The sequence below is a fragment of the Lepisosteus oculatus genome, chromosome 14 (genome assembly GCF_040954835.1).
Source record: "Lepisosteus oculatus isolate fLepOcu1 chromosome 14, fLepOcu1.hap2, whole genome shotgun sequence".
NCBI classification, from domain to species: Eukaryota; Metazoa; Chordata; class Actinopteri; order Semionotiformes; family Lepisosteidae; genus Lepisosteus; species Lepisosteus oculatus.
In genome coordinates this window covers 8,966,829-8,984,902 of record NC_090709.1, presented here as the reverse complement: position 1 = coordinate 8,984,902, position 18,074 = coordinate 8,966,829, and the positions used below count along the sequence as shown (strand labels likewise).

At 40.0% G+C, this 18,074-nt stretch overlaps 1 long non-coding RNA gene and 3 other non-coding genes across 4 annotated transcripts; 1 reads left to right on the top strand and 3 right to left on the bottom strand.

Annotated features, from left to right (window-relative positions):
- Window positions 1-734: 734 nt before the first annotated feature.
- Window positions 735-828, bottom strand: trnai-uau (transfer RNA isoleucine (anticodon UAU)). The gene is made up of 2 exons: window positions 791-828; window positions 735-770 (listed from the first exon to the last, which is right to left on the bottom strand). It is a non-coding gene; the product is annotated as a tRNA-Ile (tRNA).
- Window positions 829-2,590: 1,762 nt separating this feature from the next.
- On the bottom strand, window positions 2,591-2,662 carry trnaa-cgc (transfer RNA alanine (anticodon CGC)). The gene has a single exon. It is a non-coding gene; the product is annotated as a tRNA-Ala (tRNA).
- Window positions 2,663-4,152: 1,490 nt separating this feature from the next.
- Window positions 4,153-4,225, top strand: trnak-uuu (transfer RNA lysine (anticodon UUU)). The gene has a single exon. It is a non-coding gene; the product is annotated as a tRNA-Lys (tRNA).
- A 1,956-nt stretch (window positions 4,226-6,181) lies between these two features.
- LOC138242879 (uncharacterized) lies at window positions 6,182-8,223 on the bottom strand. Its single transcript, XR_011191748.1, has 3 exons — window positions 8,158-8,223; window positions 6,427-6,574; window positions 6,182-6,345 (listed from the first exon to the last, which is right to left on the bottom strand). It is a non-coding gene; the product is annotated as an uncharacterized lncRNA (long non-coding RNA).
- Window positions 8,224-18,074: the final 9,851 nt, after the last annotated feature.

The following is an 18,074-nucleotide window of genomic DNA, read 5'->3' as shown; positions in this document are numbered from 1 at the left end:
GACGATATTATTTCCACTACATTCAGGACAGTTCCAATGTAATCTATTGTTTCGCTTAGTCTGCTACTTCAGTAACATCTAATGGGCAGCAGCTGTTATTTTAGGTTTGTTGCAATTGAGAACAGGTTCAGTAAAGAGCTGCTGAAAAATTTCAGAGGCCAAGTTTGTTGCAACTGACCCGTTGTAGCTACCAATCAGCAACAGGGAGAAACAAAACATCAGTTTTGCCTTTTTTTTAAAAAAAGGGAAACAGAGTAGTAGTTATTGAGGTCAAAAACAAATCTGGGGAACAACAAAAACATAATCTAATGCAAGAGCTTTATCAAGCCCAGTGCTCCTCTCGTCTCAGTAGACCTCTCTCATATATTTGTGTACAGGTCAGCTGGAGATACACAGCTGATGGTAATTTAAGTAGGGAGCTGCGTCAGCATGGGTGGGCTTCAAAGGAAAAAGTATAGGTTTATTCCATGCTGAAAAGAGAAGGAAACACAATGTTTCAGCTGTGGAGCCTTCTTTGATTGTGACTCGAAGTAAACCTTTAAAAGTAAGGTTTTACCTTTACTTGTTCGTTTGATGTTAATTTATCTCCATCAGATACCTAAGAGTATCTAAACTCGACAGTTGCTTTCAGTAGCTAAAGACACTGCTTTACTTGTTCGTTTGATGTTAATTTATCTCCATCAGATACCTAAGAGTATCTAAACTCGACAGTTGCTTTCAGTAGCTAAAGACACTGCTCCAGGTGAGGCTTGAACTCACAACCTCGGCATGACTCCGCTGTGCACTGCTGTATAAGTACCGCGCGCTGACCGATTGCGCCACTGGAGCTGTGCGAAATATGCTCCTCATACAGACTGACGTTACACAAACAGGGTGAAAACAGTTTCGGTTGTGGATCCATCTCCTCATGGGGAAAAGCAACAGTAAAATAGCAAGGAAAATACAAGAAAAGAAACTGAAAGAATTGTGCTAACAGCAAAGGGGGACGGAGGGAGGTGGTCGGACAAGTAAATTAACCCGGCGGATTTTTTGTAGCGACATTTTCAAGTCGCCTCCTTTACACGCAATTGCAGCCCCGACACTGAGAGAAGCATGAGAAATGGCTTCAATTTCAATGTGAAAGCGCAGTACAGGCTCGATGGCTTCACATCTCCCATCAATCAAATAAAATTGCAGTAAAGCGATCTAAATATGACTCTTAAGTACTGGGAAAGATGATTATTTTGAGCGTGCCTCCCAGGGTCTGCTACGAGGCTGAAGTTGGCTTCTTATTCGCGTTTTTCGTTCCACCTTAAATGGTGCTGCTGTGATGTTATATCTCTTCTTGTGCCGAAGAGCAGTCATACCTGACCCGTCTGAAATGACCACTGACAGACTTTATCCAGAAGCGACGGCACCACTCCCAGTAGAATGAGTGAGAACTACAGCATGACATGGGTAGTTAAGGGGCTCCCATAATCCATCTTTCCTCACATTACTGATTTTTTTCAATAGCATTTTGACCTTTTTTCACATTCAGATTTTTTTCACATTTAATAAAATCTTTTAATCAACAACATTAAGAAAACAAATGGAACATTTTTTGGAACAATAATTAAAAAAAAACTTTCAATGCCTTGGTTGTATACGTGTGCACACCCTTTATAAAGGGAGTTGCAGCAGTGATGAAATTTAAAGAGCATTTCTGTAGAGAAAACAGCATTTTTTCTGCCTTGATGTTAAGCTTAGGGAGCCTGTCTTTTAGAAATTCTATTTCTAAAGACCTTGCACAGCCTCCCGACAGACTAACAAATATTTTTTGGAGAAATTGGCTCACACACTGGAAGACACTAACGTTTATCTACGTTAGAATATGTGAATAACAGTTTAACAGAAAAAGTTTGTAATTGTGATTTTGTTAAAATTCAATAAATCGTCTATCAACAGTAAGAAATTATTAAGAAATTGTTTTATTTAATAAACTATAAGACAATTAAGAGAGTTTATAGGTCATATCCATCACTTATGTTCTTTTAACTCTAGCGTTCAGGATCCAAACCCAGGTGCGGACGGTTGTGTTTCTTGAATCTCTTGTAATCATCAAGAGTCGATGTGTAGTCCTTCAGTACTTTCTCGAGTTGTGCCATGGATATTTTATACGATCAATACTTGTCATGCTCTTTTGCATTTACCTTAACAAACGGAAAAAGTTCAAAGTGTGTTTATGGCTGTGCTTCACATTTACACGAGAGCAGTACAGGACACGGAGTGAGGAGTTCGTGAAGCTTTCAGTTTAGTGCGGTTCAGAAGGAGGATTCGCTCGCTGAATGATCTCTCAAAAAATCCCGGGTGAGATTCAACAGGTGTTTTCTGCAACAGCCACGACAAGTGTGAAGCAATCTCTGGATTTCCTGAATTTGAACTAAATTATTAGTTCAAATAATTTAAGATTAAACAGAACTAAATGAGGTACATTTAAAACAGCAGCGCAACTCTGCAGCACGTCGAGTGTGCCTGCATTTAGTTGTGTAAACCTGGCTCTCTCTGAACACGAGCAAAGAGTTCTCACTCAACAGAAGATTGCGATGTGAGTACTATAACATAAAGTACCTGGAGATGCCAGGGATTGAACCCGGGACCTCATACATGCGAAGCATGTGCTCTACTACTGAGCTACATCCCCGATGAAAGTTTATGGAACAGACTTAGAGATGTGCAAATGCTCACTGATCACAATCCACCACTCACGAAGAATGCCTGCAGTTTCCCACTTTCGCGTTTCTTCTACTACAGAGTAAATTCATAGGAATGAAGAAATAAGGAAGGAAAAATAATCGCATCGAAGCTTCAAGAGACTGGGCACAAATTAATCTGTTATTTTTGTATCCAGTTACATGGGCGACGGTGGTTGATTCCCAGACGGGGGAGTGCTTTTTTTCTACGTCCTTACTCGACTGTCTTTCAATTCTATTTTATTTGAAAGCTTTTTGCATCTTTTAAGTGCTCTTGATTAAACTATGCATAGAAAAACAGCAGTACTGATGATTTAACGTAAAAGGGTGAAACAACGCCCTGGCACAGGAATGGTAACAGGAAGGATCGTGTTCTTATTCAATATGTCCTTTTGAGATGTCTTGTCAATGCACACAGGCGGTAGAGCTGAATAATTTACTTTTAGTGGTGTTTTTAAACAAAGATGGAACACGTTATTTCTATACCAGGAAGAAAGGAGCAGACTTTACCTTTAAGAGGCAAAAATGACACCTTATCAAAGCTAATATTAATTAAAATGACATCACAACAAAAGAGTGGAGCCTTGAGTGAATAAAGCCTTGAGTGGAGCCTTGAGTTTTCATTGGACGTCTGTGTCTCCATAACTTTGTAGGTGAGAGAGAGGATTGTGATAATTTGCAGGTGCTTCTCGGAAGTGCGTTGGTGGTACAGGCGCCTTCCAAATAATTGAGACGTGTTTGAATCCCAGCCAGTACAAACACAAATCTATTCAAGATAATCTTTGGTCCGCTAACACATCTTTGGAAACACTACAACAGGTAACACCCCGTGTGAAACACCATGAACATCTGTTAAAGCCTGAGTTTTACATACTCTCACATAAATAAACGTTAGTGTTTTCCGGTGTGTGAGCCAATTTCTCCAAAAAATATTTGTTAGTCTGTCGGGAGGCTGTGCAAGGTGTTAAGAAATATAATTTCTGAAAGACAGACTCTCTAAGCTTAACATCAAGGCAGAAAAAATGCTGTTTTCTCTACAGAAATGCTCTTTACATTTCAGCAATGTTGCAACTCCCTTTATAAACGTATACAACCAAGGCATTGAAAGTTTTTTTTTAATTATTGTTCCAAAAAATGTTCCATTTGTTTTCTTTTTAATGTTGTTGATTAAAAGATTTTATTAAATGTGAAAAAAATCTGAATGTGAAAAAAGGTCAAAATGCTATTGAAAAAAATCAGTAATGTGAGGAAAGATGGATTGTGGGAGCCCCTTAACTACCCATGTCATGCTGTATTTCTCACTCATTCTACTGGGAGTGGTGCCGGCGCTTCTGGATAAAGTCTGTCAGTGGTCATTCCAGACGGGTCAGGTAATGACTGCTCTTCCGCACAAGAGACACGTGACTTGCGAGGATCCCGACAGTGTCAACATTCTTTCAGAACCTGGATAACTCAGTCGGTAGAGCATCAAACTTTTAATCTGAGGGCCCAGGGTTCAAGTCCCTATTCGGGCGGTTGAACTGTTCTTAAGTCTATTGCGAATGTCATTCTAAATAGTCTTTTATCTTTCACTCTTCTAGCTGTACTGTGGTTATTTTAAATGTCCATTACCTGTATTTACAGTAGTGTATTTAGTGTTTCATTTCACAAACCAAAAATGTTCAAGTAGATCTTGTCACTCTACTCCACGTAATCATCTAAATTAAATCACAGTAGAGTACAGAACACGCAGTGAGGAGCTCACACAGTGAGTACTCTTGAATATGACAAGAGGAAAGGCACACTGCACATCAGTAGTATAAAGCGACACCTTTCGTCAAACTTTTGACAGGTACCACGCCCCCCTTTTCCAGCCAATGGTCGTCCGCGGTGTTTGGTTGTCCCGCCCCTTGCCATCCAATGGCGTGTTGTTATTTGTGCATGTCCCACCCCCTCAGGAGCCAATGGTGTGGGTCGGAACCCCCGCCTCCCCCCGGCCGGTCGGTCCGGCGCCTCAGGGTCCCAAAGCCCCAAGGCGGCGCATCCCTCGCTTTAGGTGTGTGCAAGTGTGTATTGGTTTGGAAGGGGACCATGTCTGCCGCGGGGTTGAGTGCGCTCTATTATAACCCTAGGAAATCGGGTAGTTACGGCGGCGTGGGGAGTCTGTTGCAGGCCGCGAGATCCCGGGGTGTGAGCGGCGCCAGCCTCGGCCGGTTGGCCGAGTGGTTGTCCGGCTGCACAAGCCGTGTCTCCAAAGCAGCAGGGGTGCAAGCACACACACACACTGACTGCGTAAAGTCTCACGGAAAGAATTCACAGGACAAACACCATGTGAAATGTGAACCGCTTTATTTCAACAGTGGGTTTTCAAACACCGAAACAGCGCAGCAGCACTTTTTACACATGTTACAGACTCCAGTTTGCAAGTATGTGAAATATGAACCGCTTTATTTCAACAGGGGGTTTTCAAACAGTGAAACAACGCAGCACACATGCGTTACCGGCTCCTGTTTGCATTCAACAATTAAATGTTGGTGCGGAAAAATTTGCCTGCGTAATCAGCGGGATGGTGTTACCACAGGTTCTGTGCAAAACACGCTGTATTTTGGAATACACACTGTAGAACCCCCCAGGCTTCCTTTTCTGATCTGAAAACATCAGATCCGCAATAATTTCACTCAAGTTCTTGACATACACATCTATCTCTTTAACAAATTTAAGGACATTAGCATTCGACTCTTTGTTTTGCATATCAAGCTTTGTAGAGAGAAGTGTGTAAAGCACTCTTAGTAAGAATTCAGACATTCGAAATTCTTCATTCTTCGGACTATGGCACACCCGGGTCTGTAAAACAGAGTGAAATCTGTATTCACATTTTACATAGATCTTTTTTTTTGCGTCTGTAAAAATAAGAATAGTGTTTCTTTTGCAACTCAGTCACGTCTACTAATTTTCCATCCAGCTGTTCAACTGTGGTGTGTACATGCTCGTATGGGGAGCGGTCCTCAATTATATTTTTTAGCAACTGTTTTATGCGCCGCTCAGTGTCATTTGTAATGGTGTACGAACCCAGACACCGGGCGGTGTACAGAACAGCCGATAAAATTCGGGCTAAACTGAGAGACTTATACATTTCTAAAGCGGCAAACGTCACGTCTTCAGACCCATCTGTGTAGCCGCCAGACAGGCATGTGTGACCCCACTGCCCGGGATGGTCAATCAGACAGGCCGGGCAGTCATCAACCAGGACCCCCTTTAAACAGTGTTTGAAGATGCAATAAACTACTGCTTTCACAATCTGGGGCATAACATCGGGCTCATTAGGGACATAGGCATCAGCTTTATTAACATTTGGGCGAACACACTAGCATAGACACGAGACAGTCACATGTGCCGGTAGGCTGAAGATTGACCCGTCCACATCCTCTTTATTCTATTAAAGGAAAAAGAAAAGGAAGGCTTAACAAAATAGACATGCTTTGTACCTAAAATATCGAGCATTTAACGCGCTTGTGAGCTAAGGTTTTTCGTTAATATTTACCATTTGTAGCGTGGCATCATCGCTAGCACCCGGCAGTTCTTCAACATCTGGTACCCCAGCTGAACTCACACCCCTGCCGCTGTCACAGGGTGCAGAGGGTGGGGTCGGGTTTTGCTAAAAAGAAGACCAAGTATTAAAATGACATAGGCTAAGCACCGATACAAGCACGATCAGAAAAATATTTTAGCCGCCTACCTCTTCACTTTGCAGAGTAGCGGACCCCGTTGTTTCTTCACACAAAGAAGCCATCTCAGCACCTCTGCGGTGTCTGACAGCTCCAAGCACGCACTGCGACCCTGTCAGGCCTGAGCGTTTAAGAATATGCGCCAATGGTGTAACACGCCTACATAACACAAGACATTTTTCAATTGGTTGTGATGACCCCCCCCGATTTATCGAGCGCGAAAAGTATTCACACATCTGTTCATAAGTTTTAAAGTATTAACACGCAACGCAAACACAAATGTTGTGTTTCCCCAGAAAATAAATTTTAAGTTTTCTCATTTACAAGCACACCATGTATTTCACACAAAAATGTTCTTAATATTATTAAAAAATAAAACCTCAAAACGTCAAGCTTGTTTTGTGAACACGTCCCTATAAAGAACAGATACGTTTTCTTATAGCGTTAATAAAAAACATTTTGTTTGATAATATTCTTAGCGGTCTGTTGGTGAATCAAACACAGACACCGCGGCACATTTACACCACGTTTAACAGCTATGAAATTTAGAAATCGTTGTATGTCTTAAAATAATATAGATTTTAACATTATAACGGTCTATATTCACTTATCAGTTTATAAGTTTTAAAGTATTAACACGCAACGCAAACACAAATGATGTGTTTCCCCAGAAAATAAATTTTAAACATGCAGGGGTTGGTCTTTAAGTTTTTAAAATAACGTAATAAGACACAGTTTATTTTTAATAACACATTCGCGCCACAGCTTTTTTGAACGTTTGAGATAAATTTCCACACAGCGCAAGCGTAAAAGTCTTTAAGGTATTAACAGACAAAAAATGATGGGGTGTTGTTTTTCATACTTTAACGGATTGGTCCTAATGTTCTAAAATTGTTTCCCAGTAGAGATAATTTGTGATGTTGTTGGAGACGGTCGGTGTGTAGGGGTTACTTAAAGGCTCTGGAATGCAGAGTAGTGGGAGAAACCCCCAGGGAAAAGTTTACAAACATTTTAAATTCATGTAAAGTTTTCTAATTTACAAGCACACCATGTATTTCACGCAAAAATGTTCTTAACATTATTAAAAAATAAAACCTCAAAACGTCAAGCTTGGTTTGTGAACAAGTGCCTATAAAGAACAGATACATTTTCTTATAGCGTTAATAAAAAACATTTTGTTTGATAATATTCTTAGCGGTCTGTTGGTGAATCAAACACAGACACCGCGACACATTTTCACCACGTTTAACAGCTATGAAATTTAGACACCGTTGTATGTCTTAAAATAATATAGATTTTAACATTATAACGGACTAAAACGTTTTCTAAAATGTTTCTTAATTTCTACAGCCCAGTACGTGCACACCCAACGATACCGAAGATTAATGGTTTATGTGGGAGGGTTTCTTAGAAGAGTTTATCGGTTTGTGTATAAGTACCAGCGGTTTAACAGGCGAAGTTTTGGCTGCATTCCATTTCTTACAGTCTCACGTTATCGCCTAACTTGTCAGAATGGATCACGCCGATCAATTTCAACAGTCTGAAGATATTCTATTTACAGACTTAACACTGCTCGACTTGGTAGACGAAGGCCAGGACTCCACGAATTTCAGCGGTATGTATATCCGGCTTTTTGTGAGACAATTACAACGTCACGGTGCATGTCTCATGTTTGATATAGTTACAAAACGTTGTATAATATTTGTATACTAGACAATATTGAATTATTATAATGGAATTACCAGGGAGTTGCTCCATAATGTGGTCGTGACTGTGTGTATCCATTCATTTCCATTAGCCCCAAAAACCACAGCTGTAAAAAGGCCAGTTACCGCACAGCCCAACACTGGTGAGTATTTACGACAATGTTTTGAATAACGCTTTACAACCATGTGAGTCTTAAAGACACCGGGGTATATACTCCACACCAAAACTCGTATGTGTCTATTCCACAGACGCGGGCGAAGGGACAAGTAGCTACACATTTAAAAAACCTCGTTTGGGGTTTACAATCCCACCGCAAAACCTTGTGGAGACACATGCAGATGTTCACGCCATACCAGAGGGTGCGGGGCATATTATCAGATCGCCTGAGAGAAGAGGTCGGTATTATATAAAACATTCTTTTAGCATGGCCATTTAAACGTGTCTATAATAAAAACCCCCACCGTTTTTTGGTAATTTGCGGTGTTGAGTTCTTTCACTAATGGTATTTTCCCTCTCCGTGCAGACCCCGGACCTTCAAAAAATAAACTGCGACGCGCCAACACGTTAACTGGGTCAACGAGCTCAAAACATCTGAAATCAACAAGCAAAGGTTAATATAATTTAAGCGTGGTCAAGATGTGTTATGATCCACTTACGGCAAACGTTACTTCTTTTGTTAATATGTTAATTCGCTGAAAGATCCTACTTCGCGTAGTTTTCTGTTTGGGAGTGTTAAAAACCTTATTTTAAAACTGCTGATGTACCCCGGTAAAACCAAATTTTTTTTGGAAGTGTTCGATGACGCTACTAAAAAACCTTTCGGTTAGTTGTTGGTGGATTTAAATGACGACACCCCAGATGACTATTGTTTGCGAACAGGTCTTTTCCCCCCAGATGTACCCACGGCTTATGTATTTAAAAAATCTAAAAGTCGGTGATCTCGCAACCACAGACTCAGTCGAAAAAACATGTTCAGGGCGTTGTCATGTCGTTCGGAGAAACCTGACTCTCTTACATTTTCCGGTGAAAGCCAGCCCCAGTCAGCGGAAAGCTATTCTCTGCGGGGCTACAAATGATCTTGTACAGGCCATAGCTGAAATCGCCTTGAATACCTTGAAAGGGAACATACCGTTATCTGCTAAGCAGTTTGGGACTTTGAAGAGAAAGCGTAAGCTTATAAAGACTGAGTCGAAAGGGTCTTTCTCTTAAAAGAAAGAGACTCTTGGTGAACCAGTCCGGCGGTTTTATCGGGACCCTGTTGAGTATTGCAGTACCATTGATTACGGGGCTTGTACAATGTCAATAATGGAGCACGCTGAAAAATGTACCTGGTACCTCAGAAACAGCTCGATCGACTCCGAGAGCGGTCTGGGCTCGAAAGCGATGTAAGAAAAAGAACAACCCGTCAGTTGGATGATGAAATGAGAGACATTCTTCAGAACTCATATCTGGCCGAATTTGAAAAAGTGAAATTGTACAGTGAGGTGTTACAACCGTATTTGACATTAGTACGCCAGGGGACTTCCGAAAAAGGGGACTTTAACTGTTGTACTACCGGAAAATGCACCCGCCGAGCTATCACGCACATTAGCACAACCACCGTCATCGAGCGACGCTGACTTTGGGTATATTTTGGACAGCGTGTCTCAGCGGTTCCGGAGAAATGCCGAGATATTGTTAAAGACCATGGCCCGCAATGAACCATTAATAGCCTGGAATGAAAAGGGGGAATTTGTGTACAAGGGGTCACCCGTTGAGGGCTCTCACATGATTGGTCTTGTCAGGGCTCTCACGCAGCAGCAAGCAGTTGTGGTCGGTAAGAAGCCAAAAGGTTGGGATGTGTTCATGGAGGCTATGGCAGAAATCAATATGCTGGGCACCTTGCTAGCCAACGCTGATAGCCGAGAGCTACTTGAAAAACTCAAGGCTGCCCCATTGGGGTGTGCAGCATCGGTCAAAACGCCCGACCCGGTCTCTAAGATAACCGCAGAAAGGAGATGATCATTAATACCTAGACCCACATGGTTGACTTTGTAACATTTTTTCTGTGGGTATGTGTGTTTGTGATAAATGACTTGAAATGTATATTAAAAAGCGTGAGCAATGTAGTTAAAAATGTTTGTAATAAAATGGCTTGAATGTAACGTATTAAAAAAAGCTTGAGCAATATAACCGCGAATGTATAATAAAAATATTGTATTGATTTTAAATAATATTTTGCGTTCTTTTTTGAATAATAACCACACAGACAATAAAATGTTTCGATTTCATTTTTATTTTAGATGGTCGATTAACATTTATGATGTAATGTAGTGTGCTCTCTGAGGGCACCAGTTCTGTAGGGTTTGGGCATTTACTGGGACAATTATTAATTGTAGCAGTAAATCACAAAGTTGATTCTTTTGATGGCTTTAGAATCCAACCATGCGATATAACTCAAACAACGCACACACACAGGTACTAATACGCGAGGATACATTTATTAATACATAGAATATGCATATAAACCTAACAGATCTTATCGAGAGGGTTATCAGAATACAAAAGGTGTATATTCAGTCAGTTACAAAGTGTTACACATATCAAGAGGACATACGTTCAGTATATCATTCATTTAGATAGGTTCGTAATTGAACTTGGTTAAAACTTCTACATTAGATACTCAAAACAAGTACATAACTCTTAGGAATTAAATTGATATCAACTGGTTGGGATAACAATTGAATTCTCGAGCAGAAATGTAGTGAAGTTGAATACTCATCCAATCTTTGGGGATTTAGATCTCCTGCGGGCACAAAGAAGCAGTTGCAGGCTTGTTGCTGTCCAATCCGCGGTCTCTGGCTCGGTGCCAGGCTGTGCTGTGCGGTTTGCGACGGTGCGCTGCTGATGCTCACTGACCAGCTAGTTAGTGTTGGCTTTAACTAGCACAGTTTGTGCACAGGAGAAAAGATGACTGTGGGTCCCAGCAAGTCAGGAAGAGGACCAGTTCATTCCTGATGAAGAGCTAGTTCTGAATAGTGATTCAGCTGTCCACAGTTCCGACCTGTTCACGAGGCCTGCTGCTGGTGCTAACCTCGGGTGGATCCTCTGGTTACTCTCTGGCAACCTCCGCTCTAGACTCTTAGAACAAAGGAAAGTTCTGGCACTCAGACACACTGGCCGTTCCGTGGTTGTCCTGGCTGAGTCTCAGGATGGTCAGGAGGCGTGCTGCGAGAATGTCCTGCCCTTGGGAGCCTTCTGCTCCTGGGCCGTCCTGCCCTGGAATTCACTTTGAATTCCCTTTAGAATTGTCCACAGAATTCTCCAGAAATCCCTCAGGCTCTCTGTGTTGCCTGTTTTTACCTGGAGGAACTTCAGCTCGTTCATTGGCTGAAAGTTCCATGGGCATCAGAGTCCCACGTGGGTTACTCGGCCCTACCAGTCCCTGATTGGTTGATCAAGGTGAGATATGAGTCATTTACTCCTGACACTTAGGAATGCAGTCCAGATGTCCATCTGGCACTCCCTAGACAGATAGGCGCCAATGGATGACCATTGATCATGATAGCCAGGCTTAGCTAAGTGCATCCCCCTTTGGGAGCTGTCCTAGGAAACCTTATCAAAGGAACCTTAAATCAGCCTGCATGAATAGTTTCTCTGTGGCTGCACCACAGAGATGAACAGAGATGGGACCATTTGGGAAAGCTCAGAACACTTAATTCTTTCTTATTAATAAGCCTCACCGCTACAATGACATGTCTTAAATTGGCGTAAACACCCGCATAATTGAACATTCCCAGTGGGCAGTGATTCGTCAAATATACGTATATTCTCGTCGCCGCGACGTATAATCAACGTCGAATTGCAACCGTAAAATCGACGACATTAATAAACGCATATATGCACTCTGCAAAGTGTACGAAGTAAATTATTTTCGCAGTAATTAATTAATGTATTATATTTATTACTATATTTATTATACATGTGTAAATAAATTAATTACTGCTAAAATAATTTACTTCGTACACTGTGCAGAGTGCCGTATACTCCTAGTTGCGGCACACACGATATATACAGTAAAAAGCCTCAGGCACTGTGTTAGATGTGTTTTCGACGTTATATATGCGTTTATTGATGTCGTCGATTTCACGGTTGCAATTCGACGTTGATTATACGTCGCGGCAATGTATATATACGTATAGCTATATTTTCGACTAGAATATACGTATATTCGACCAATCACTGCCCACAGCTTGGCATACAAGGGTTTTGCGGAGGGGGTCTTGCCACCTGCCTGAAAAAAACAGTAAAATGTTTGAGTGCCTATAGAGTTTCTATTTTTATTTTCTTGAGAAAAGTTGATACCATTTCCTGGACACCCCGTCCCCCATCAGTGCGCGGTGCCCGGGGAAAACTCTGTAGGGGAGTGTCTGAAATTCAGAGGGGGGGGGTGATATTTTGGTTGAAACGGAGCTGTACGGTGCAGCTACCCAAATCAAATCTCGCAGCTATGCCATTGATTAGTGCTTCATGATAGAAGATAACGACTAGCAATCTGGTATTTGCGATGAAGTTCAGTTTCACATTTTTTGTCACTCTCGTGGTTTGTATTGCCTGGAGCGAAAAGTACCATAAGCGTTCATTTTTGCAGCTACATGGAGGTTCTGAATCGTTAAGAAAACATTGTTGTTAAACCAACAGAAAGCACAGACTGCTATAACTACTCCTAGTTATATAACGATTTTAAGTATAATGATAAACTACTGCAAGGAATCTGTCCACCTGAGCAAACAGGATCGTAATGTTGACGCTCAATAACGACACTGATATGTGCAGTTCCTAGACGGCGAGCCCTCCTGCACATCAAACAATCCGAGTGACTGTTAGTGTCAATTAGTGTTGTCTGACCATTGACAAACTACAACTATTTTTTTAGGGCGCAAGTTAAGTTAAGTAAATCCTTTTGCCCAAAACTGAAGGGGCGACACTCCTCCCTCACCCTGTGACGCCAGGCCTTTCCCCATCCTATTCCATAATGTCATTATACTGTATATAATACAACAGTGACCGATCCTTACTAACTGTATGCGTTAAAATTGCACATCAGCACATAGCAGGGGGCACATAGCCGCGATGTATTATCAATGTTAAATTTCAACCATAATATCGACAACATTAATAAATGCATACGTTGAGAAAATATCTAACCCAGCATATTTTCCAGTTATATACCACAATGCATTGCTAGTATTCGTTGGTCGCCATTTTGGCCACGTTTTTCAATCGTAGAAGAAGTCCACGAATATCTCAGCAATCCTCTTTTGACGAGTAAGTATAAATAATAATAATAATACTATCTGAACACATACAGATCTTACTTAATATTATTTTGATTAAAATAGTATGTTAATAAGCAAAAAATGGCACATAAAAATAGTGTGAAGGGGAAGATTACACAAAATCGTTTTGCTGTTTCTCTAATTTGAGAATCAGAAAAAACAGCACATGTTCAACGGGTCATTGAAAATAAGTATGTAACATGTACCATTAACAACGTCAATGCTAAATAACCCTTAATGTTATAGTACCCCATGGATTTGTAAAGTATGTGATGATAATTTTCTCTGATTCTCCAAAAAATATATGGATATTCTTAGAAATTAGAATTGCCTCAGCAAGATAACGATATGTTTTTATGGAAAAAAAATAATTGCGGTGTTATACTCCTTTCTGTGTGATTTCTGAAGTAATGTTATTGTTCTAAATTTAACTAGGCAATGATACAAGGGAAATACCTGCGTAGTGTGACCTTTCTTACTCACCCTTTTAAAGTTAACAATGTTTTTATCGCAGTCATTTTGTTCTTTTAATCAAATTAGATTATATAAATGTAAACAGTAGAAAATCTCTGTTAAAATCCCAAAAATAAAACTGATGACAGGAATTGCGGGAAATTACCGAGCGTACGGTACGTTCTAAAACGTGCACAGCTTTGCATACAGGGGTTTCGAGAGGGGGTCTTGCCACCTGCCTGAAAAAAATGTAATTATATGTTGATTTCTTTGAATGACAATATTTCTATTTTTATTTTCTTAAGAAAAAATGATACCATTTCCTTTTATATTCCATCGTCCTTACAGTACCTTACATACAACAGTCACTGTTTATTTACTGTTTATTTGCATGTGTTACAATTATCTGTGGGTGCACATCAGCACGCAGGGGACACACCAAATCAGACTTTATGTCAAAGGACTATTTATCCCGATGGAGGAAGCGACGTACAGAGCTAAATGCTCTTGCAGAATCCAGCAGATGATCAAGATGACAGTTTTCACATAGATGACACCAAGGACGAGAATGTGGAACAGTCGTCTGGTGATATGGGTGCTTGTGTCAGTGATGACATTACACATCAGGATTCAAATGACTATGGGTACACTGAAGAAGTTATTACTTCTGAAGAAGAAATCTTGAATGAGGTTGAAAAGTCTGACTCTGATGAATCTGATGTAACTGACCCCAGTTCTGAATCTACTGACCTTGTAGATGAGGCACAGACTGACCCAGCAAGGCCAAATCTATCTACCGAACTTGTAGCTTGGTCTGCAAAGCATGGTTGTAAAAGACAGTGTTTCAATGATTTATTGGAGATATTGAGACGTCCAGGACTCTCCTACAAACACCTAATAAAGTGCAAATCAGTGATAAATGCGGTGTTCAGTACATTTACTTTGGATTAAAGAAAGGAATCCTGAAAAACAACTTCTAAAACATTCCAAGAAGGCATGCATTCTGTAGACCTGTGTATCAATGTTGATGGAGTTCCTCTCTTCAAATCTACATCTGTGCAATTTTGGCCTATTTTGTGCTCTTTTCACCTATTCCAGCCTTTCATAATGGCATTATTTTGTGGAGGGTCCAAGCCTGATCCAGTTGATGATTATGTGAGTGACTTTTTAGAGGAGTTAAAGTTACTCACCAATAATGGCATTCACTTTGAAGATAGAGTATTTAATGTTACTGTGAAGGCTTTTATATGTGATGCCCCTGCACACTCATATCTGAAATGCTGCAAAGGACACAATTCGTACTTTGGCTGCAAAAGATGCAAAATTAAAGGGAGCTGGGAGGGAAGAGTTGTTTTCACAGGGGAAGAGGCATGTAATGATCATACAGATGAACAATTCAAGAACTTTGAGTACAAGGAACACCAACAAAGACTTTCTCCCTTAGCTGTTGCTGGAATTGGGTGCATAAGCCAATTCTCCCTTGACTACCTGCATCTAGCTTGTCTTGGTGTTGGCAAAATAATTCTTATTTTCTTAAAGGAAGGACCAGCTAAATGTCGACTGTCTGTCAGGCAGAGGAAAGAAATTTCTGATAATTTGGAAATTCTTGGCGGAAAGATGCCTGGGGAATTTACTAGACAGCCAAGATCCCTCTCAGAGCTTGACAGATGGAAGGCTACAGAGTTCCGCCAGTTCCTTTTGTATACAGGCCCCATTGTGCTTTGTAATGTTGTATCAAATGAACTATACACCCATTTTCTGACTCGGACGAAAGAAAGAGAAATGCCTATCTCAACTATGCCCAAAAGCTGCTTGATACCTTTGTTGACAATGCTCAGCATTTGTATGGACCAACATTTGTTGTATATAATGTGCACAGTTTGAGATATCTACATCAGGATGTGGTACAATTTAATTATCTGTATTCCCATTTGAAAACTTTTTACAGTCCTTGAAGAAACTAGTGCGGAACAGTCATAACCCTATAGCTCAAGTAGTAAAGAGAATGAAGGAGAAGGAAAGAGTTCAGAGCAACTGTGATGCATCTGGTTGACGGATGTATATTTCGTCAAGACAAAAAGACTGTTGTTTCCTGTTGGATAATGAGGACTTTGCATTTGTGAAGGAGAAAAGAGCAGACAGAAGTCTTCTATGTGTTGTTGTACGACAGACTCAGACTTGTAACTTCTTCACTGAACCCTGTGAGTCAAAACTGCTCAATATTGTATATGTTAATAGTCTGGAGGCGCATGCAAGGGAGAAATTCCTCTCTGTAAAAGAGCTGCACAGAAAAGTAGTGTGTCTCCCATATGGTGCTGGTTATGTCCTTTTCCCTCTTCTACATGGCATAGAACTTTGATTCACACAGGATGCTTCTGTCTGCTCTTTTTTCATGGTTAAGTTTAAATTTTAAAGTTTGTGAGGAATTGCATGTAGTGAATACCATCTAACTACAAATGTATAAATAAAGCAGAATGTTTATTATTGAATTATGTGTTTCATTGAGTATAATCATTATAAGCAAACACAAGTGTAGTAATCAGCACCGCAATCTGAATTAAGACTCAAAATTAAAATGTGTATGTCTGTTTCAGGTGATGTGGACACGTGCTGTTTGAATAGAGCAGGAGGGGGAGGTTGAGGGAGTCCTGCCCTCAAACTGGGTGGATGCCCGAAGAGAGTTTGTGTGGTGGCCGAATGATCCAAAGCAGGCCACAAAACTATACAAAGAGAAGGCCAACCCTAATAAAGATACTTGGGTTACCTTCAAGCTCGTTCAAGTTAAACATACATCAGGTATAGCTTTCTTTGAAAATAATTATTATAAATTCCGATTGAATATTTACAGTAACTGTCTATGTACATGCATCAGTGCAACAATACCTTTTTCATATTTGATCATACGTAATGTAAATATAATTATTTGTAGACAAGAAATCAGAGTGTGATCACTTTGATTTAACCACCTCTGTTACGGATGCTGAAGACGAGGAGGAGACACCCAATCCAAAATGCAAAAGTAAGAAGCGGGTGTTCTCCGATTACGTTGATGGTATGTAAAAGTAACAATCTCAATAGCTATATTTTTAACCAGTTATTAATAACAACTGATGCCTCATTTAGCTTGATTTTTTTACATCCCTTTTAAATAAGTCATTTTGAAAGGTGCTCTGTATGAAAATGTTAAAAATCTTATCAGATTTGTTGATCATGGAAATTGCTAAGAATTTTGGTTAGCTTATTCTATGTTAAACTAATTTTCAGTATTATATTGAAATATGATAATTTTCTATTATATTACAGACTTTGATTCTGATGCTGCTACTCCAAGTAAGTCCATTTCTCTGCCTTTAAAGTTCCCAAAATAAAGGAAATAAATTTATTGTAAAAAGTTACAGATCAAGTTGATTAAATAATTTAATTTGATATGAAATATTTTACTGCCATATCTTTTCTGTTTAGAAAAGAAGAAGCCATTGAAGCTGCCAGTGCCACCCCCAAAACTGAGGTTCTCTCCTAGGAAGAGTGTCTCCCAGACCTCACTCAGCTGTTCAAGTACGCTTAAAGGTAGGTTATTGCAATCAAAGTTAAAATGTTTTCTTAATGTCCTTAGAAGATAACCATTATCAATCATATTTAAAGACAAGTTAACACCATTCTTTATGTTATTGAAGCCCAACCATCAAAGGTGAGAACTTGCCCAAGGAAAAAAAACGGTGCTGAGTTCTGGCTTCAACATTCCTGAAGTTATTACTACATTTTTTGCCTACATCTAATAACTCTATGAAATTGAGATGAAATTCACAAGTTAATTTTTTTTTTATTACGTCTGAGGTTATGTCACTGTAGTCTGGAGAACAGTCTACCATAAGCGAATTATATTCAAAGATTATTGGACTGGTGAACATTTTACGTCCATACTTAAATATTAAATTAATCTGCAATATTATATTAACATCCCAGGTAGTCCAAACTGGGACCTCACCACGCAAAGTTCGAAGCCCTAAACAAGTTATAATACCAAAGTCTTCAACCGAACCCCAGAGTCACCATGCCTCCTCAGTACTTAGTACATTACTTGTATCATATTAATTAAATTATTAAATTTAAGAATAGTTTATGATCCCTTTGCAAATGATAGATTTGTTAAGTATGAGATTATTGTTAACTTTTTAATTTCT